Consider the following 23,319-nt stretch of genomic DNA (forward strand, 5'->3'; position numbering starts at 1 on the left):
TAACCAAATCCCCATTGCCCCAGAAGATCAAGAAAAGACTACATTTACATGCCTTTTTGGGACTTTTGCCTATCATCGCATGCCTTTTGGATTATGCAACGCACCTGCGACTTTTCAAAGTTGTATGATTTCAATTTTTTTTGACATGGTTGAAAGATTTCTTGAAGTGTTTATGGATGATTTTTCTATGTTTGGTTCTTCCTTTGATGAATGTTTGCACCATCTTTCACTTGTTTTGATTCGTTGCGAAGAGAAAAACCTTGTGCTTAACTGGGAAAAATGTCATTTTATGGTTAAAAAAGGAATTGTTTTAGGTCATGTAATCTCATCTGAGGGAATAGAAGTTGATAAAGAAAAAGTTGATCTTATTTCAAAACTTCCCCCACCTAAAACTGTGAAAGAAATTAGATCATTTTTAGCCCATGCCGGTTTCTATAGATGATTTATAAAAGACTTTAGCAAAATTTCTCAGCCTTTATGCCATTTACTTGGAAAAGAAAATGCTTTTGTCTTTAATAATGATTGCCATGTTGCCTTTGAAAATTTGAAAAATTTGTTGACTACTGCACCCATTATTTGACCCCCTGACTGGAAAATACATTTTGAAATAATGTGTGATGCTTCTGATTATGCTATAGGTGATGTCTTAGGACACAGACTTGAAAAAATACCTCATGTAATTTACTATGCTAGCAAAACTTTAAATGATGCTCAATTAAATTATTCCACAACCAAAAAAGAATTGCTTGCTGTAGTTTTTGCATTGGAGAATTTTAGATCTTATTTGTTAGGGTCTAAAATTATTGTTTATTCCGATCATGCTGCATTAAAATATCTCTTATAAAAAAAAGATGCTAAGTCTCGTTTGATCAGTTGGATCCTGCTTTTACAAGAATTCAACTTAGAAATATGTGATAAAAAGGGATCTGAAAATGTTGTTGCTGATCATTTATCTAGACTATTTGTTGAAACTATACATGATTCCACTCCTATCATTGAAACTTTTCCTGATGAACAATTGATGCATGTTTCTTCCTTGCCTTGGTATGCTGACATTGTTAATTATTTGGTCACTAAAGAAATACCATCTCATTGGTCTTAGCATGATAAATCTAAATTTTATTCTAAGGTGAAATTTTTTATTTGGGATGATCCTTACTTGTTTAAATACTGCCCTGATCAAATAATTAGAAGATGCATTCCAAATTGTGACCAATCTAAAATCACATCTTTTTGTCACGATCATGCATGTGGAGGACATTTCAGTGGTAAGAAAACAGCTGCTAAAGTTTTACAATGTGGTTTTTATTGGCCTACTATCTTTCATGATACATATGTTTATTGTAAAGCTTGTGAACATTGCCAAAAGTTAGGAAGTTTAACTATAAGAAACATGATGCCTTTAAATCATATTCTTATTATTGACATATTTGATGTTTGGGGTATTGATTTTATGGAACCATTTCCTAACTCTTTTGGTAATCTTTATATTCTTGTTGGAGTTGATTATGTGTCTAAATGGGTTGAATCTATTGCATGCCACACTAATGACCACAAAGTTGTGCTTCGTTTTTTGAAAGAAAACATATTTTCCCGTTTTGGTTCACCACGTGCTATAATTAGTGATAGCGGTACACACTTTTGTAATAAGCCATTTGAACATTTGATGAAACAATATGGCATTACGCATAAAGTCTCAACACCATATCACCCACAAACTAGTGGTCAAGTTGAAGTGTCTAATAGGGAAGTTAAAGCACATTTTAGAAAAACTGTGAATCCAACTAGGAAAGATTGGTCCTTAAGACTCACTGATGCATTATGGGTGTATCGTACTGCGTACAAAACACCCATTGGCATGTCACCCTACAGACTTGTGTATGGGAAGGCGTGCCATTTACCTGTTGAGTTAGAACATAGAGCCTTTTGGGCAATTAAGTAGTTAAACTTTTCTTTAGACAAGGCAGGTGAGAAACGAAAGCTTCAACTAAATGAACTAGACGAAATTAGGAATGATGCATATGACTATTCAAAAAAGTATAAGGATCGCATGAAATTTTACCATGACAAAAAGATTTTTCTCTAGGTCAGAAAGTCCTTTTATACAACTCTCGTTTGCATTTATTCCCGGGAAAGTTACGCTCTAGGTGGTCCGGTCCTTACATTGTTCGTATTGTTTTTCCACATGGAGCTATTGAAATTGAAAATCCTAAAAGTGGTGATGTATTTAAAGTTAATGGACAAAAATTAAAACCATTTTTAGAATTGAAAACCGATGAAGTGGATGAGATTCTCCTTGAGGATCCTGTTTACCATGCTCTTTGATTCCGATTTGATCTTGATAACTTGTGTTTTATTTGTTTTTTTTGTTTTATGTGTGATTTAATTTTTGTTTGTTGTATCTTATACTCTCTTAGCGATGCACCATATCGAGGTACGACCATTCTAAACTCAAAACTCTTGTCAATTTTAATTTATATTTATATTTTGACACATTGAGGACAATGCTTAAATTAAGTTTGGGGGTATAGAGTTTATATGGTTATTATCATTAAGGAGAGTATGATTTATTGTGTTTATGCTTTGCATTGTTTTTAATTTTTATGTTTTGTGTTAATTTTTGTGTTTTATTTATGTTTGTTTGAAAAAAAAAATATATTTATATATATTTTGTTGTCTTGTTAATTTATTTTTAATTTGTTCATTTTCATAAAAATTAAAAAAAAAAGAAAAAAATATTGGTGATATTTTTCATTTTCAATGATAAAAATCTTGATTGAGTTTGAGTTTAGTTCTCTTAAAAATATGAATAATTCTTAAGCTTTGTTTTTAATTATAGGGTCAATTTTGCTTGTAACAAAAATTACATTTTTCATAATAAGAACACTTTTATTTCCTATAAATTTAAGTGAAAATTAATTTTAATGAAAACCTATTTTTAAAGAAAAATTAACAATTTAATTAATTACATAAGCTTAGCTTTTATTCATAATAATTTTTGAGAATTATTTTCATTGTGCAATTTTTGAGAAAATCCTTTTTATATCACCAATAAAAAAAATGTGTGTTTTAATTTTTCTTTTGCTTGAGAACTATCAAAACTTTAAGTTTGGGGGTGTGATAACTCTACAAAATAGAGTTATTTTACCATATTTTATATGCTAATTGTTGCTTAGTTCTTGAATTTTTAATTAATTTATTAAGTTTTTATGTAATTTTTAATTTATTAGTCTTATTGTAGTTTTCTAGATTTTTATATGTTTTTATAGATATTTTATGTTGTAGTTTAATTATTTGAAATTTGTGTTGTTAGATTATAAGTTAAAAAATGTGATTTTATTGAACTTAATTGCCAAAGTAAATTAAATTTCAATTAGTATTTTCATGGACTTAATATGAGTTATTTTATAATTGAAAATATTTGATTCTAATTTAATATTTACTTATTTTGTAGGATGTACTTTGCAATTTTTTATGCTTGAAAAAGAAGAGAAAATGAAATAAAAGTGGCATTTTTGTGGAAAAAGCAAATAAATTTTGGCATTTTGCAAAGGCCCAATGCCTTAGCTTAGGCCCACGCTGAAGACTACCCCTTCCTTCCATCTCCACTTCAACGGTCAACCTTCCAGCAACAATCTGTACGCCTGCTATCCACCTCACCAGCTCCTCCATTCAAGCCTTCACTCAGCAACAAGTCCCTCATCAACAAGAATGCCACCTTCAGCAGCCCACCACTTCGGCCCACATTCATTTCCTCAGCTGCCAGCCATTCGGCCTAGTAACCAAGCCCAGCTGAAACCACCTGCCTTCTTCCTCTGCCCAATTGAAGCAGCCAGCCGCCTGGCCCAGTCGTGCACCACCTTCTTGAGCCCATAAAATTGCCTAAGTGTACCCTTTGTCCCCTATGTCCAAAATGCCAACTTTTTACCCATTTTTCTACACATTTTCACCACAACATCATCATTACACCCTATAATTTACCTCTACATATAATATTTATTTTATTTAATTAATCTAATCAATTTAAATTGATTATTTTAACAATCTCATTTTGGCTATAAATATGGTATTTCAAGACCATTTGAACGGTGCTTAATTTTGGTTACCATCTTCTTTTCTCCCATTTTCTCTCCACCATTCTCTCTTCCATTTTGGGTATTTCAAGAGCATTTTCAAGTATGTATTTCATTTATTTTGTAATTTCTACTCTAGTTATGTGCTTCTAATCTTTTTCATAAGATTATTAAGATCATGATGAAGCATCTTGTAACTAGGTAATATTTATGTTGTATGTTGATTTCCCTTGTAATGCAACAAAGTTTATGGATTTTTCTTCTTCATATATATCTTTCATCTTTAATATCTCATATTTCTGATTGTTAGATAATATTTACACTTTGTTCTTCATTAGTGCAAAAACATAATATTCTTTGTGTAAGATGTGTCATTAAATTGTACACATCCATGCTTAGAACAAAAATATTATGTTTTGCCTTATAAATAATGTTCATTGATTAATTTGTTATTTCATTAGATTGATTTACACTAAATGCTTTGAAATTATAATTTTGAAAAGTGAAGAAAAATCCTATCTTTTTAGAAGTAATTTGTGCTTAAAATTATAAATCTATTTGGAAAATGATAGTTTGAATTATTTTAACTATCACTAAAACTTGGGAATCAATATACTAATAAATATTATTAAACTTACATTTTGTGGATTCTAGTATCTTAATAATATTTTCTTTTAACACTTATTTTCAAATCATTATTGGTTTATTTTTATTCTCTTAAATAGCTTTATTTTTCAATCTTTTATTTTATGTTCATATTATTAAAACTCATCAATATTTGGAGATAGGTTAGAATTTATTACTTTTGGTTTAAAATAGTTTTTTTTTAATTTTTTTTATTTTAGATAACTCCTCTGGGTTCGATCTCGTGCTTACACGAACACTATATTCCATATACGATTTGTGCGCTTGCTAGTGCCTCCGAACGATGCCAACCAGTGCTCATGGTTAGAACTCCTTGTGATAAAAAAAAAAGATAAAGCTGTTAGTGGAAATACAAGGACAAGGTAAACAAATAAAGCAGAGCAAAAATGTCAACTTACGCTGAGCACTTCCTTCAGCACACGGCTGAAGATCTGGTCGACTTTCAAGTAGCCAGTGTTGCTGATGGCTTCTCGACTACATCAGTGCCTTGATAGCTTATTTAGCTTATCTTTGGCCGAGCTGAAAGCTATGTTCATGAGGGCCTCTCCTTGGGTATCTCCTGTCTGATCAGGAAGAGTCTGGTCGGCGGGAGCTAGGGAGGAGTCTGGTCGCCAGGTGCTGGTGGAGAAGTCTAGTTGACGGGAGCTAGAGGAGGTGTTGTTTCCATGGAGGGAACCGTTATAGGGGGATCCTCAGTGTGAGCCTTTTTCGTTGGGGGATTGTTGCTGCTTTCCCCAGGATGCTACCTGCTCCCCTTCTTCTTGCTCGCGAGAGCAATGATTTTGGGCAGATTGTACAGGTTGAATGGGTCTTCGGCAGACATGACTGCAAAATAGAAACAAATAATCAGTCAATATAAATTGAGGTACTTACTAAAGCAAGGAAAGAAGAGTAAGGAAAATTCTAAGTAATATACCTGAGCCTTTATTACTGGTCGATACATTATCTATTGTACTACTGCTACACTCACTCTCTACCTTGAAGAAGTTCGAATTTAAACTAGTCGCATATTTAAAGTTGTCGTCCCCGTCAAATAAATGACATGGACTGGGAAAACTGTCTAAGAGTGAGAAGTCAGTACCGTTCTCATCTGAGGACTCAAGTATGGGATTGGGGTGTTTAGGAAGTTTCTACTTGCCCTTTCCCTGATGGTCATTCCTGTCGCCTGCCTCCTCGGGGGTTGTGACACATCCTGGTGCTTCTTGGGAATTTCTCCCTCAGTAGAACTTCTCGCTGTTGACTCTCTCACATCTTGGTGAGGTGCAAGAAGGCCGACCAGCCTTAGGTTATTCTCCGTGACCATATCTTTGACACTCTTCTTAATGTTTGTCATGCTGGCTAGGGTTGCTGCCCTTATCTCCATTATTGGAGTAGGGTCTGGTCGATGCCATGGACCTGAACAACACCAAAGTTATAAAGAATGTATAGAAGAGCTGAAAGAAATCAAACTACCAGTGAGGAAAAGATTTACCTCCTTCAGTGAAGGCCAGGTTATTGGCGACCAGGTCTGCTGTTAGAAAGTACTCTTGGAAGTACTTCCCCACATTGGACTTGTGGGTGATGTCACTCAGGAAGGTGCGAGCAGACTCCTGGTGGTAGAGTTGAAAGAACCCCGTGTTGTTGTGGTTGGGGTTAGACTTGAGATCAAGCAAGTAGTTGATCTCATGTGGCATAGGTATGGGCCACTTCTTGTGATTGTAGAGGATATAGAGGGCAGAAAGCACCCTATATCCGTTGGGGGTGATTTGAAAAGGCGTGACCTCGAAATAATTGGCCACCCCTGGAAGAATGGATGCAAAGGCAAGGTTGCCCCTGCCTCGATGTAATACATCGACCAGGCGCTGAAGGCGCCCCCAGGCAGGTTTGCCTGCTGGTTAGGTGAAGGCTTGATGAGAGTTATCCCAGGAAGGCCATATTTCTTGAGATAATTGGTTACCATCCTAGCTATAATGATGCTAGGAGGCACTACATACCATTCGACCTCTGGCCTAAGGACATCACGAGGTCAGGCTTTCAGTTGAAATTCTGGCGGTGAAGTGTTTACAGATTAAGGGTTGGTAGGAGGAGTCTAAGTACGAGGGGTAGGTTGATTAGCAGAAGGTTTGGCAGTTTTCTTTTTTCTTTGAGTAATGGAATTTACACGACCCATATTTGTTGGACTGGTCGGGGGTCTATTTGTGGGGTTGTGTTGAGAAAAGGGAACTTCTGAGAATGGCAATGACGACTGTTCTTGATCTTCAAACAATAGTGTGAGCAAGTCGTCGTCAATCGGCCTCTCACCTCCCCACGTGTCGTGCATGAAAATCTGCGAACAGAGAAGGGGAGATGAGAATCTACGGCCAATAGACAAAAGAAGTGGAAACATTGGGATAATGTTGCTCGTGTATAAAAGTTAAGCTTTTATACGAACAACATCATTTTAACGTAAACACTAAAAAGCATGCGAACAGTTTGGAAAACGGATTAAAAAGCAGAAGTGAAAAGTTTTTTCAAGAAAAACTTTTTGACTCTGAGGAAAGGCGCGAAAAACCCAGATTTTTCCAAGTGCCTAAAAATTGAATTTTTTACTTCGATTTTGCGCCCTAAATCAGTAATCCTAATTCCCAAGCCAATTCCTAAGCCTCATTTAGTGTTTTTTCCCTATCCTATCATGCTCCTACCTACGAGCCCGATTACCCCAAATCATTTTTTATAACATTCGAAAACTCAAATACCAAAACATCAGAAAACTCAAGGGATAACTATTGCATGGCATATCAGAAACAACGAAGCTCAGGAAACTTACTTGGGTAAAAGAGTGAAGTGAAGATACAAGTGTTGATTCGAGCAGCTGGGCAGATACTTCACGGATCACTAAAGTTGTTTGAGTTTTCTAGGTTCTTCGTGCTTCGTTCTTCAATGTTCTTGAGGAAAATAGGAAGAGTAAAAAGTGAAAATGAGGGATTATATAACGCCCCACATCACTATGACTGCTTTTTGGAATGACAACTGGCCCTACAAACCAACACGAGTCTTTCCAGTGTGCTTTGTCCTCATTCACACGCTTCCTGGGAAAACTTCCCAGGAGGTCACCCATCTTGAGATTACTCCAGATTAAGCAAGCTTAACTTTGGAATTCTCAAGTGATGGGCTATCGAAAATAAGATGCATCTTGCTGATATAGGTAGTACCCATCAATCCATTTAAGCCTTCTTCAACTGTGCAGTCCCATACCTACACAGTCTTAGAATCATCACACTTGACCTTCCTCAGGCAATGTGGGATTGCACAACTTTACCCGGTCTTTCCCTTTATGGATCACAGGATTCTGACTGTCACAATCACCCCTCCTTACGGGCCCAACATCCCCGTCAGCCACACTTCTGGCTGGGTCAAGGCTCTGATACCATTTGTAACGCCCCATGTCACTATGGCTGCTTCCTGGATTGACGACTGGCCCTATAAACCAACACGAGTCTTTCTAGTATGCTTTGTCCTCACTCGCACGCTTCCTGGGAAAACTTCCCAGGAGGTCACCCATCTTGAGATTACTCTAGGTTAAGCACGCTTAACTTTGGAGTTCTGAAGTGATGGGCTACCGAAAAGAAGATGCATCTTGTTGATACAGGTAGTACCTATCAATCCATTTAAGCTATCTTCAACTGTGTAGTCCCATACCTACACAGTCTTAGAATCATCACACTTGACCTTCCCCAGGCGGTGTGGGATTGCACAGCTTTACCCGGTCTTTCCCTTTACAGATCACGGGATTTTGACTGTCACAATCACCCCCCCCCCTTACGGGGTCGACATCCCCGTTGACCACACTTCCGGCTGGGTCAATGCTTTGATACCATTTGTAACGCCCCACGTTACTATGACTGCTTTCTAGAATGATGATTGGCCCTACAAACAAACACGAGTCTTTCCAGCATGCTTTGTCCTCACTCGTACGCTTCCTTGGAAAACTTCCCAGGAGGTCACCCATCTTGAGATTACTCCAAGTCAAGCACGCTTAACTTTGGAGTTCTCATCTTCTTTTCGGTAGCCCATCACTTGAGAACTCCAAAGTTAAGCGTGCTTGACCTGGAAGTTTTCCCAAGAATCGTGTGAGTGAGGACAAAGCACGCTGGAAAGACTCGTGTTGGTTTGTAGGGCCAGTCGTCATTTCGGAAAGCAGCCATAGTGATGTGGGGCATTACAAATTATTTATATTGATCGAGGCACGGTTAATAAGGAAATGATGGGGGATGAGTTTTCGAGGCGTGGGAAAATGTGTTAGCCGTCAAAATGCTTTTTGGGAAACTGCAATGACATGATTGGTTACCTTTTTTGAAAAGGTACTGACGACTCTGATAGGTCTTATAGGTCATGCAAAGGGTCGGTCGTTTAAGTTTACTTTATGCTGGTCGCAGTAAAATAAACTTGGGGGGCAAATGTTTACCCAAAAATGGACTACCGATGACGTGGCAGAATTGGCCTACATGTGGGATGCACGTGGCAGTATTAAGTGAGTATAATCTGCTCGACCCTTGACCAGAAGATCATTGGCTTATCAGGCATCATAATCATGGGCGACCAGCCTGGTCGCATATATTCATTTATTTCCTTCAGATATGCAATCTTGTAATTACGTATCAATTACAAGTTTCATTATTATTTAGATACGCACGTATTAAGTGTAATTAAGGCCCATTGGCCCATGTAGAACTCCTTGAGCCTATAAATAGAATCAAAGGACTCAAGAGAGGGGACTTTTTAAACTTTTGGCTGAGAACGCTTGAGCTTAGAGATTCTAAGAGAGAAAAAGAGTGTTGTTGTCCACTACAATTGTATTCATTTGAAAGCTAGTGAAACTCGTGAACCCTAGTTCATTGATCACTAATCTTAGAATACTACATCAATAAGAACACTAAGTGGACATAGGTTATTACCATTTGATTGGGGCCGAACCACTGTAAATTGTTTGTATCGTTTATCTTTTCGTCTTGATTTCATCTCATTTCCATCTTATTTTCTATCGTTTATCTGACTCCGTGTCGTTGACCAATTTGAGGGTCAACAGCTACCCACCAAGAGTGGAAAAAATACAACTAAAAAAACATCAAGATAGTAAAATACATTCACAAAACATATTGAAAGAATATAAAATAAAAAGAATTAACAAAATGGAAATCAAACGGAAACACTAAACAAACCTTTTGAATTTTTTTCCTCTTTTATCCTCATGATAATTTCAATTATCATTTTTTTATTTTCATTCTTTTAGCTTTTCTTTCTTCAACTACGTGCAGACTAACCTCTTCAGTAAGGATTTTTATTTCAATGGATTTTTTGTAAATGACTATCTTACCCATTGGAGAAGAAGATATAGACCGAGTATTAGGCATATGAAATTCGAAAAAAGAAATTTAAAAAAGAAAAACACATAGAAGAAAGAACATGAAACAACCAGAAAAATAAAGATAGAAAATAGTAGAAGAAGAAGAAGAAGAAGAAGAAGAAGAAGAAGAAGAAAGAAAAAATGATGGAGTAAGAAGAAGAAAGAAAAAAAGTAATGGGGGGAGAAGAACAAAAGAGAAAAAGTGATGGAGTAAGAAGAAGAAAGAGAAAAAGTAATGAATGAATATGAGGTAAGGTATCAGTAAGCCAAATAGTATTAATGTAATGTAAAAATTACAAAAAGAAAGAAAATAGCCAATTTTAGCACTTTATGTAAAAATATCTTTATATAACTTTATGGAGAATTCATTTTTATATCACATATCCACACACTATTTTTTTCTGTTTTTTTAAAGTATTTACATAACATGTAAACAAATTGTTATATTGATATAAGTAATAACTTAAATGCACATTTTTCCTATTTAATAGAATTATATTATTAAATAGGGTTGGGTGTATTTCCCCAAAGCTCAATAGTGAGGTCGTGGATGATAGGCCTGGTTTGGCCTACAACGAGCCCTTCAAGGATCATGTGGTATTGGGAGGGGCTTAAGCCCATCTTCATGGACAACCCTAAGTGAGGCAAATTTTTCCTTAAAAAAATAGCCTAGTGTCCTTAAATTTGTATCCTCATACAACTTGAAAACATTGGAACAATCCCTCGACCTTGGGATGACATCATTTATCCCATGAGGGTCAAGTGTCACTACCCGAGTTGATGGTTGAGCTTAGGAATTAGGGATGTCCTAAGGACTAGTCAAAGGAATATCTTTCATCTACGATGCCTTGAAAAACGTGTCATACAAAATCTCAATCCTATTATTTTACTAAAGGGATGATAACTCCCTAATGTTTTCTTAGGATTGACGTCTTTTACAAACCTACCAGTACCCTCACACCTACTGTAGATTCCGAGAATTTACTTAGCTAGTTAGATAGTAGTAGTAGTAGTAATAGCTAGTATTAGTTATAGTATGTTTATAACTGTGGATTTTGGTTCAGACCGAGATTTAATTGGACACTCATAGTAACACTTGTAGATTTTCTAAGTTTAACCTATAGTTTAAGAATATTAATTTTAACCTAAGGTTTGATTAATATGACTGGTATTGATGGTGATATTTATTATATTATAAGGTTTAGATAGACCCAATAAGATAGTAACACTTATCATATGTATGATTATTAAGAAATTATTATTTTAATGATAAAATAAGAGAAATATAAGACTTAGTCTTCACCAAAATCTGATAGGAGCATGACATTTATCACAATTTTATTTATTTGTGGATTAGGTTGATATTTAGATAATTAAATAGATTTTTCGTAACTTTAGGGTACTGTAACTTCCGACCTGTTTTTGACCTAGTTATATTAGGAATTTAGAAAAATAGTATTTATTAAAAGTTATAGATAATTTAATGAGCTTTCTAACGGTATAAAAAGAGTCCAAATCGGAGTTCTACAACTCTAGATATGTTGATTTTACTGAAGGGGAGTTTAGAGTTACGAGATTTAGGGAGTTAGAAGTTAGGATTCTATTTGTTTTTATTATTTTAAAATCAAGCTTTGAATCCTTAAATCTCTCTGAAAAATTTGAACAATTCCTAAGCCTTTGGCTGAAGGATATTCAAATATTTTCAATTAAATTTATTATTTTTATTCAAAGCCAAAAAGAAGATTTTTATTCCTAGAACTCTATAAATAGGATCTAACACCAAGCATTTTTCATTCATTCATCAAGCTAAGTTCAGAGGCTGCAAGTTGCTAGGTTATTGTGAGAGTGTAAACACTTGGGTTGGGAATTATAAGCTTGATCACTATAAGCTTACCAAACACTTGGGAAGTAAGGTCTTATAGCATTTCGGTTCAAGGGTTAGATTGGTCTTACAAGTGTTCAAGGTATTTCCACACTCTAGTTCATTGGTATTATTTTATTTTCTTTAAAGTTCTCATAGTCTTCTACTCAGCCTTCTAACCTTATTCCTATTCTTGGTTAGGAAATCCAAGTTCTTAAGCACAAGGTTTTTGGTAAGTATGTTTTAATATGTATAGTTCCTTCATCTCTTTCATCCCTTTTTCTTCAATATCAATAGACTCACCCTTTCACAAATGGTTTTTAGGAGTGTTCCAAAGTCCCTATTCTGTCCTCATATCCCGGTAATTTTGGTAAGGAAAATAGGATAGGATTTATGTGCTATATGTTTTATATGTTATCTTATGGTTTTTATGTTATGAAATATGTTATGATATGTATGTTTGTAGGCTTGGGCATATGACCCATATGACTAACAAGCCCCAAATAGATTATGGGCATATGACCTGCTTAGCTAGTAGGACCCCAAATAGATTATGGGCATATGACCTGCTTAGCTAGTAGGACCCCACTAATCTAATGGGCGTATGACTTGTTTAGTCTATGGGACCCCAAGTAATAATGGCCATTATAGTATGTGTTATATGTGTTATGATGTGTTTTTATGTTGCACTATGAATTCTTATGTATATGGCTATATGTTAGATTTTCCTTGCTGGGCATTAGGCTCATTCCTTTTTGTTTATATGTGCAGGAAAATAGGTCTTAGTGGCGGGGAAGGTTCTTAGAAGCTTAGAGAATGTGTATTGAGGCGGAATGGATTCAAAGAGCCGAGAGTTTCGATTCGAGGATGTAGTTTTGTTTTTATGGCTTTTACATGTATTTTTACACATCTTATTATGTAAATCTCTTTTTAATAATGTCATGTTTTGATTTTAAAACAATGGGATCCCATATCCTACTTGAGATTTTATGTAAGTTTAACTCTTATTTTTACAAGTTTCTTAATAAAGTTATGGTATTTTCACTTGTAAGTTTTATTAAGGATTAGTATGTATAGTTTTCGTTAATGGTCCAAAAGTCTAGAATAGTTGGGTCATTACACCTACGGTCTGATCGACAATTGAGGCTTCCCTAGGTAGATTTATTTAATCCAATGACTGGGAGCGACCCTTGTTTGCCTCTAAAATGGATGTTTTCCTCTGTATTCATTCCAAGCCTATGCTTGAGAATTAGACTCTCTACTTCTTCATTCTCACTCTCTTTATAAGAGAATTTTTCCATTCAAGGAAATTCTCCATTATTTTCGCTGATTTTGTGTCGCCTCAGGAAAAGTGCCAAAGTACCATCTTCGTATGACACTCCTTATTTACTTCCATGAGAAAATATAGCTCGTCATTGGGCTTATATTGTACCCGAAGACTGAGTATAATTCACACATATCAATGGCTAGTGTCCAAATTTCACCTTATGCTCTTCCATAGTACAGCGAATGATACTCTACACCAGCAGTTTGGTGTTAGAAGAATGGTGAACAAATTAACAAGTTTCACAACCTTATTTTCACCACAGGACTACCAACTTTAATTTGCACCAGACTCCTTCTTGTATCTTTTCCATGTATTGTATAAACATAGGTTCATTAAAAACCTTACCAACACTTTGATTCTCTGTAGTAGTGACTAATTTTCCAAAAACAAAAATCTATGCATAATGATTTTAGTTGTTGTGTTAGCAACACGTTCTGTTCTTGTTTCTTTGCAGCTGTAACGACCCAAATTTCCCAATAAGGCTTAGGGCTTGATCAGGGGGCTAGCATGGCAAACTTTGGAATTACGTGATTATATGATATTTATGTGTATCATTATGTGATTATGTGAGTTATATCATAATATGACTTGATGTGCATGTTTAGGTGTATTAAATATGCATGTGGGCCCATTTCTGTTTAATTGGTCCATTTTCATAATTTGGCTTGTTATGGTATTTGGCGTATATGTGGTATGTGTGTGGTACTTCATTATTATTTGGTTATGCTTGGGTTACTCATCATGAGATGATCCTATGAGGCAAGCCAGTGGGAAAGTCACAATGAGACCCATACTTGACTTGGAGTGAGTAAAGGGGTATTTAGAACATTAATGAGATTACTGAGATATTGGGTAATGGGAATAAATATTTGATGATAAATTGGGAGTTAGTGAGATCAGGGGGAAATTCTGGGAATTTTGACTATTTTACCCTGGGGGGCATTTTTGGGACCTCGAGCATTAGGATTTGCTTGAGGTTACTTAAGCTCAAAGTAACCTATCATAATTATAAAAGAACGTTCAGAATGTTCTCTCTCCCTCTCGTTCCCTTTTTGACACACGTTCGCATTTTCAAAGGAAACTCAAGTTTTAGGACTCGGATTTAAGCAAGGATCGAGGCATAGCGATTCTAGGGAAGATTAGAAGCTTATTAGCTGGAGGATTTAGTTGGGAAATGACTCAATCAGAGGTAATCCAAGTTTTAAGCTCTAAGTTTTTATAGTTCTTAAGCTTTGATTGGATTTTATATCTTGATGAGTTTTTGGATGGATTAAGACTTGGATTTCATGGTTTTGGGAAATTAGGATGTTTGGGAATTTTGATTTCGGTATTTGGATAGATTTTTGGAGGATTTTAAATGAGAAAAAAAATGTAGAAAATGGATGGTTTTGTGGTCAAATCGTGACCTTGTTCTAGCATGTCATGACCGGGATGAACCAGGAGCCAAGGAGGCTATGCCTGGGGGGCGCGTCGCGACCCAAGAAGGGCCAAGTCGTGGCCCACACCCTGAAACCCAGGCAATGGCTCTCTGACTTGGGGGAAAGTTGCGACCCTCAGGGCCAAGTCGTGACTGGCTTGTGCAGTTTTTCCCAGATTTGGTTTTTAGCCGTGGGAACTTAATTCTAAGGGCATAGGATTGATCCTACTACCTAGTTGAGTAGGATTCGACGTTCCGGAGGCTAGGTTTGCATTTGGAAGTATTTATTTACTCATTTTGATGAGGTTTTATATTATGGTTGTGACTTGGTTATCACTAGGGGCTTGGAAACAGGATCGTGCTTGAGGGTTGTTTATTGGTAACCTGTGCTTGGACCAAAGGTAAGAAAACTGCACCCAGTATGTGATGCATGCGATACATGTGATTAGGGCATGACATGAATATTGAATATGGAATTGATCAGAGCTTGAATCTCTGTAAATATGCATGATCATAATTATGCTAGTGATTGTTGAGTAAGCATGTTAAATGCCCTATATTTGGATATTTGACATATGATATATGCTTGGTTGCATTGCTTACTTGTGAGTGGCACTGACTTATTAGCTAGAAACGACATTGGTGTCAGTACTGGTCGTGAAGTCTTGACTTATTAGTCATAATCGGCAATAGTACTGAGCGTTGGTCATATGGAATTGACATATGAGTCAAGAGCGACATAAGCGTATTGAATGCAAAGCATAAATGATTAGATCTAATCAACATGAGCATTAAATGCTTGATCGACCCCAAGGACAAAGAAAACTAAAGTGCTTGTCTGGTCTAAAGGCTACTTACTTATAGCTAGGGCCAAAAGGCTCAGGTGACTGAAACGTCACATGGCTTAGGGAGCGGATCCCCAGAGATATACTCATTAGTCATCTAATTAGGGATTGGATCCCCAGAGATGGACTCATTAGTCATCTATTCAGGGAGCAGTTCCCAAGATTGACTTGACTGTCATCTATACAGGGCGTAGGACCCCATAATCATTTATTTTGACTGGTCTGCATGCGTGAATATGGCTATTACTGCTAGGCATTCTTATTATGATATCGTGACATGTTATTACCTATTTATGAGCATGTTTAAGTTTTCTTGTTGAGCCTCGGCTCACGAGTGCTATGTGGTGCAGGTAAAGGCAAAAGAAAGCTGGACCATCCTTGAGTTGGAGAGCTTAGGTGACGATGTGTACATATGTGTTATATTATTTTATAATGTAATGTTTTAGATTAAATAAATGTGACATGGAGTGTCACATATTGTAACATATAATAGAGAGTTACATTATTTGGATATATGTGAAATATCCAAACATGTAACATATTTGGTGTTACAAATTCATCACAAATTTGTAACTCCTAAATATCACCCATTATTGTGTAGATTTGTTGTTACACAATATTGAGATGAATTTCTTAAAGCCATATGAGAAATGGCTGATAGAGATGTGATTTTAACTCCCATATTGTGTATGGAAGTTACAAAATCAAGTGGGAATAAATTGGAACTTTTGGAAAAAACTTAAAAAAAATTGGTTGCTGAAACTGACCAAGGGCTGCGGCGCTAGTGGCTGACAGATTCATACTAAGTCGGTTTTTATCCAATTTTGAACGTTTCCAACAGCCAAGTAACTCCCAAATCTCTATTTTAATTCCATAAAACACCCAATTTATCATTGGTAACAGCCATGGGGGTTGGTGGAATTTGAAATTCAAAGGGTGTCTCTAAACTCTATAAATAGGAGCCTAATGCTCACTTGTAAGACACACCATTTCTATCCACTAAAGCACTTGGCTAGAAACACCTTGAGGCTTGATAATTCCATAAAGCATTTCCAAAATCTGAGAGAGATCCCTTAGTGCTTGAGTTAGGGGGAAATAAGCTTTTGGACAAAGGTTTCAAACCTTGTTCAAGTTGGTGATCCCCAATCCTCTTCACTTAGGTTGTGTAAGTAAGAGTTTGTTTGTGGTTTATGTTCTTCCTTTTATTCTATTGTTCTTCTTCTTATTCTCTTGTTTTATTTACTTGTATATTTTGTTTAAGAGTTGTAATCTCTTCATTTGGTCCAAACACTTTATTTTATTTGTAACTTTTTTTTTTAGTTGTATTTTACTATTCTCTTCTTCTTCATCATCTTCTTCATTTCCTTTGTTTTATTTGTATTTTCAGTTATAGAGTTGTAACACTTTATTTAATCAATCTTGTCCATTGTAATATTTTGCATAGAGTTGTAACATTATCTTACCATTTCCATTGAGGCAATATTATTTTTCCTAACATTCAAAAGCTTATCCCTTTTTGTTTCAATGGAAGGGGAGACAATCAAAATCATGAACCAAGACCTAGTGAGATTGGATAGGTTTGATGGATCCAATTTTACTAGGTGGCAAGACAAGGTGAGGTTTCTTTTAACCACTCTCAAAATCGCCTACATCCTTGAGTCTTCCTTGGCACCTCTAGCCGAGCCATCCGACAAAGACACTCCCGAGGAGGTGGAGAAGAGAAGGAAGAGGGAGGAGGACAATCTTCTTTGTAGGGGTCATATCCTCAACGCCCTATCTGATAGGCTCTATGACCTCTACACTGAGACCAAATCGGCCAAGGAGATATGGGATGCACTTGAGAAAAAGTTTAAGGCGGAAGAGGAAGGTACCAAAAAGTTTTTGATATCTCAATACTTCGATTTCAAATTTTTTGGTGATAAACCCATTCTACCTCAAATTCATGAATTGCAAATTATTGTTAATAAATTGAAAGTGTTAAAGATTGAGCTTCCCGAGGCCTTTCAAGTTGGTGCTATAGTGGCTAAATTACCACCAACTTGGAAGAGCTATAGGAAAAGAATCCTTCATAAAAATGAGGATTATTCTTTGGAGGAGATCCAAAAACATATTCGAATCGAAGAGGAATCGATATGTAGAGATAAACTTGTGGAGGGGTCTAATGGAGAGAATTCCAAAGCAAATGCGGTGTCACAACCAAAGCATCCCAAAAACAAAGGGAAAAAGGGTAATGAGAAACCTTTGGGTCCAAAAACCAACCCAAACAAGTTTAAGGGCGAGAAAGGTCCTTGCTTTGTGTGTGGGAAAAAGGGTCACTATGCTAGAGAGTGTAGACATAGAAAAGACCAACAAGGACCTAAGGTGAACGCAACTCAAGAGGAAAACATAGTTGCTACCCTTAGTGAGGTGAATGCGGTCCAAGGCAAGGTGAAAGGGTGGTGGTATGACACATGTGCCACCGTCCATGTCACCTATGACAAATCATTGTTCAAGACCTTTGAAGAGTCAAAGGGCAACCATGAGATACAAATGGGCAATGAGGGCAAATCCAAGGTACTTGGCAAAGGTACTATTGATGTCTACTTCACCTCCGGCAAGAAAGTTACATTAGTAAATGTACTTTATGTTCCCGAAATGAGTAGAAACTTGGTAAGTGGTGATTTTCTTGGCAAGCCCGGCATTAAAGCGGTTTTTGAGTCCGGTAAACTTATACTTACCAAATCAAATGTATTTTTGGGAAAGGGGTACTCTTGTGAGGGTATGGTTAAATTGTGCATTAATGATGTAACTTTCAATGTTATCAATAAAAATGCTAATTCCGCCTATATTGTTGAGTATGATTCTTTATTTTTGTGGCATCTTAGACTATCGCATATAGGTTTTTCAACCATGAAAAGAGTAGTAAAATGTGGTATGATTGCATGCAATATTAAAAACTATGGTAAATGTGAAACATGTGTTAAGGCGAAAATGATTAAGAAACCATTTCCTAGTGTAGAAAGATCATCTAATTTACTAGATTTAATCCATAGTGATCTTTGTGAATTAAATGGTGTTTTAACTAGAGGTGGTAAAAGGTATTTTCTTACTTCTATAGATGATTTTAGTAGATATACCTATGTGTTTCTTTTCAAGCATAAAGATGAGACTTTTGATGCTTTTAAATTGCATAAATTAGAAGTTGAAAATCAACTAAATAAAAAGATTACGGTGCTAAGAAGTGATAGAGGAGGAGAGTACTTCTCTAATGAATTCAATACATTTTGTGAAGAAAATGGTATAATTCATGAGTGCACTGCACCTTATACACCACACCATAATGGTGTTGCCGAAAGGAAAAATAGGACTTATCTAGAGATGATAAATTCTATGTTGGTGTTTTCTAAGTTGAACTTCAACTTGTGGGGTGAAGCGCTTTTAACCGCTTGTCACATTCTTAATCGAATACCGATGAAGAAAAATGAGATATCTCCATATGAGTTATGGAAAGGAAGAAAACCCAACATAGGGTACTTCAAAGTGTGGGGGTGTCTTGCATATTGCAAGAAAAACGAACCTAATAGAACAAAGTTAGGTTCAAGAGCTATAAAGTGTGATTTTGTTGGTTATGCCAACAATAGTAAAGCTTATAGGCTATTAGACTTAGAGTATAATATTGTGATTGAATCTAGAGAAGTTGGATTCTTTGAGAATATGTTATGTGACAACAATTCTCAAGCTTCAACATCTCTAAAGGAGAATTTGTTATATGAGAACAACTCTTAAGCTTCTACATCCAAAGTTGATTCTCAAGAGGAGAATTCTCAAAAGGATGTAAAGCAACCCTTTGAACCTAGATGAAGTCAAAGGCTTAAAAATCATAAAAGTCTAGTAGTGGATGAGATAGATTCTCAACGAATTTCATTCTACATGGTAGAAGGAAATAGAGAGGAAGTCATTAGGAAAATTCCTATTGTACTTCTCGTTGAGGATGATCCTAAGACTTATAGAGAAGCTATGCAATCAAGAGATAGTGCATTTTGGAAAGAAGCCATCAATGATGAGATGGATTCCATTCTTTCCAATAACACTTGGGAATTGGTAGACCTCCCACCGGGGTCTAAGCCAATTGGGTGTAAGTGGGTATTTAGGAGAAAATACCACACTAACGGCACTATCCAAACCTTTAAAGCTAGATTAGTAGCTAAAGGGTTTAGGCAAAAAAAGGGTATCGATTATTTCGATACCTATGCGCCTGTTGCAAGAACAACTTCTATAAGAATTTTGTTCGCTTTAGCTTCTATACATAACTTGTATGTTCATCAAATGGATGTCAAAACGGCATTCCTTAGTGGTGACCTCAATGAGGAGGTCTATATGGAACAACCCGAAGGGTTTGTCCTACCAAAATATGAACATAAAGTTTGTAGACTTGTAAAATCCTTATATGGATTGAAACAAGCTCCTAAGCAATGGCATGAGAAATTTGATCAAGCCATCATGTCTAATGGGTTTAGACATAACAATAGAGACAAGTGTTTGTATTCCAAAACTTGTAAGGGATATGTGATCATTGTTTGCTTATATGTGGATGACATGCTTATTCTAAGTAATAGCATGAAAGGGATAGAAGAAACGAATAGGTTTCTATCATCAACCTTCATGATGAAAGATCTTGGAGAAGTTGATACCATACTCGGTATCAAAGTAAAGAAACATATGGGGGTTTTGCGCTAGGGCAAGCCCACTACGTTGAGAGAAAGTATTGAACAAATTTAACCATCTCAAGGTTAAAGATGCCAATACTCCATTCGATCATAGTGTAAAACTAGAGAAGAATGAAGGAAGAGCGGTGGCTCAATTGGAGTACGCTAGTGCTATAGGGAGTCTAATGTACGCTGCCCAGTGTACTAGACCTGATATAGCATTTGCGGTAAGTAAACTTAGTAGGTTTACAAGTAATCCAAGTGTGGATCACTGGAAGGCAATTGGAAGGGTCCTAGGTTATCTCAAGAAAACCAAAGGACTAAGCCTTCACTACTCCAAATTTCCTTCGATATTAGAAGGATATACAGATGCAAGTTGGATGTCCAATCTTGGGGACAACTTGTCCACAACTGGTTGGGTATTTACACTTGGTGGAGGTGCAATTTCTTGGGGTTCCAAGAAACAAACCTGTATATCTCATTCCACTTTGGAAGCGGAGTTCATAGCTCTAGCTGCTACTGGCAAAGAGGCCGAATGGTTAAGGGATTTGTTGATAGAGATTCCCTTAATCAAAGATAATGTATCTACTATATCGATACATTGTGATAGCCAAGCAACATTGGCTAGAGCATACAGCGGAGTGTATAATGGGAAGTCTAGACATATTAGTCTAAGACATGGATATGTAAGAGAATTAATTCAAAGAGGAGTCATCTCAATATCCTATGTGAGAACAAGTGAAAATCTGGCGGATCCTTTCACTAAGCCACTAACGAGGGATTTAGTGGCTGCATCATCTCAAGGGATGGGACTTAAACTCCCTAAAGAGATTCACGATTGATGGCAACCTATCTTAACACTAGTTATTCAACTAGTGTTAGGTTCAATAGGTAATACAAAGTCAATCAAGTGAATATTAGTTGTACTCAAAACAAGTCCCATCTGAGATATTGAGTACTTGTGTGTTACCAAGTGGAGGGTTAAAACGGAAAGGTTTTTTTAATAGAATTCAGTCTTGTAAAGACAAGTATTTTTGGTAACAAAATACTGTAAGAATTCTACCTATATGGACCTAGGGGTGGTGCCGCCTCTCATGAGAATTGGGAGTATTCTCAAGAACGTCCATGAATGGAAAGTGCACATGGCCATTAACGGTGCAAAGCGAGACATAGAGGTCTCAAGTGAACATCGCAAAGGTGTGTGTATTATCATCGATTTGTCATCATGAAAAGATGGTTCAATGCCTAGTGCAACCAAATTTTTGACAAATTTTGTGATAATTACACTATAGTAAAGTTCAAGTTGAAAAACACTTTACTTTATGCATCAGTGCAATGACTCCTATAAGAGAGAGTTCTTATTTAATCAAGTGGGGGATATGTTATATTTTAAATATAATGATTGATTAAATAAGTGTTACAATAGATGACTATTTAATCTAGTGGAGGAATGTTATATTATTTTATAATATAATGTAATATTATATTATTTTATAATATAATGTTTTAGATTAAATAAATGTGACATGGAGTGTCACATATTGTAACATATAATAGAGAGTTACATTATTTGGATATATGTGAACTATCCAAACATGTAACATATTTGGTGTTACAAATTCATCACAAATTTGTAACTCCTAAATGTCACCCATTATTGTGTAGATTTGTTGTTACACAATATTGAGATGAATTTCTTAAAGCCATATGAGAAATGGCTGATAGAGATGTGATTTTAACTCCCATATTGTGTATGGAAGTTACAAAATCAAGTGGGAATAAATTGGAACTTTTGGAAAAAACTTAAAAAAAATTGGTTGCTGAAACTGACCAAGGGCTGCGGCGCTTGAAACAAGCGCCGCGGCGCTAGTGGCTGACAGATTCATACTAAGTCGGTTTTTATCCAATTTTGAACATTTCCAACAGCCAAGTAACTCCCAAATCTCTATTTTAATTCCATAAAACACCCAATTTATCATTGGTAACAACCATGGGGGTTGGTGGAATTTGAAATTCAAAGGGTGTCTCTAAACTCTATAAATAGGAGCCTAATGCTCACTTGTAAGACACACCATTTCTATCCACTAAAGCACTTGGCTAGAAACACCTTGAGGCTTGATAATTCCATAAAGCATTTCCAAAATCTGAGAGAGATCCCTTAGTGCTTGAGTTAGGGGGAAATAAGCTTTTGGACAAAGGTTTCAAACCTTGTTCAAGTTGGTGATCCCCAATCCTCTTCACTTAGGTTGTGTAAGTAAGAGTTTGTTTGTGGTTTATGTTCTTCCTTTTATTCTATTGTTCTTCTTCTTATTCTCTTGTTTTATTTACTTGTATATTTTGTTTAAGAGTTGTAATCTCTTCATTTGGTCCAAACACTTTATTTTATTTGTAACTTTTGTTTTGAGTTGTATTTTACTATTCTCTTCTTCTTCATCATCTTCTTCATTTCCTTTGTTTTATTTGTATTTTCAGTTATAGAGTTGTAACACTTTATTTAATCAATCTTGTCCATTGTAATATTTTGCATAGAGTTGTAACATTATCTTACCATTTCCATTGAGGCAATATTATTTTTCCTAACAATATGCGGCTTCTCGACCACCACGGCCGAGGATTTAAAGAGGTACTAGGGTTAAACCCTATTTTGCCGTTTAGGTCGGCTGGTTGTAAATCTTTTATTGTAATTAACCTTTAAAATATATTTTGGGATCCCAATGTATACATTAAATGTTTTAGTGAAACGTTGTATCTTTAACAAAAAAATTTAACCCTGAACCGTTAATCACATTTAGCTACACGAGTATGGCCAAATGACTCGGTTAGCGAGTTTAGCACTGTTTAAAATGCACAATGTAACGGTCCCTGGGTAGTAGGGCATTACAACTTGGTATTAGAGCAAGCCAAGGTTAAGGGTTCCTGTAGACAAGCTGGGCATGTACACTCGTTACTAAAGACATGCTTCACTCAGGGTATGGTAACTATTTATGTGGTTATGTGCTTTACTACTTAAATAGAATGAAAATGCTTTACCTGCATATTGTATTGGGGAGCATGAGATTTTGATAGAGCCTGGCTCTTGATTATTTATATGATTATATGGCTAC

This window comes from Humulus lupulus, chromosome 6, assembly GCF_963169125.1.
Source record: "Humulus lupulus chromosome 6, drHumLupu1.1, whole genome shotgun sequence".
In the NCBI taxonomy this organism is placed as follows: Eukaryota; Viridiplantae; Streptophyta; class Magnoliopsida; order Rosales; family Cannabaceae; genus Humulus; species Humulus lupulus.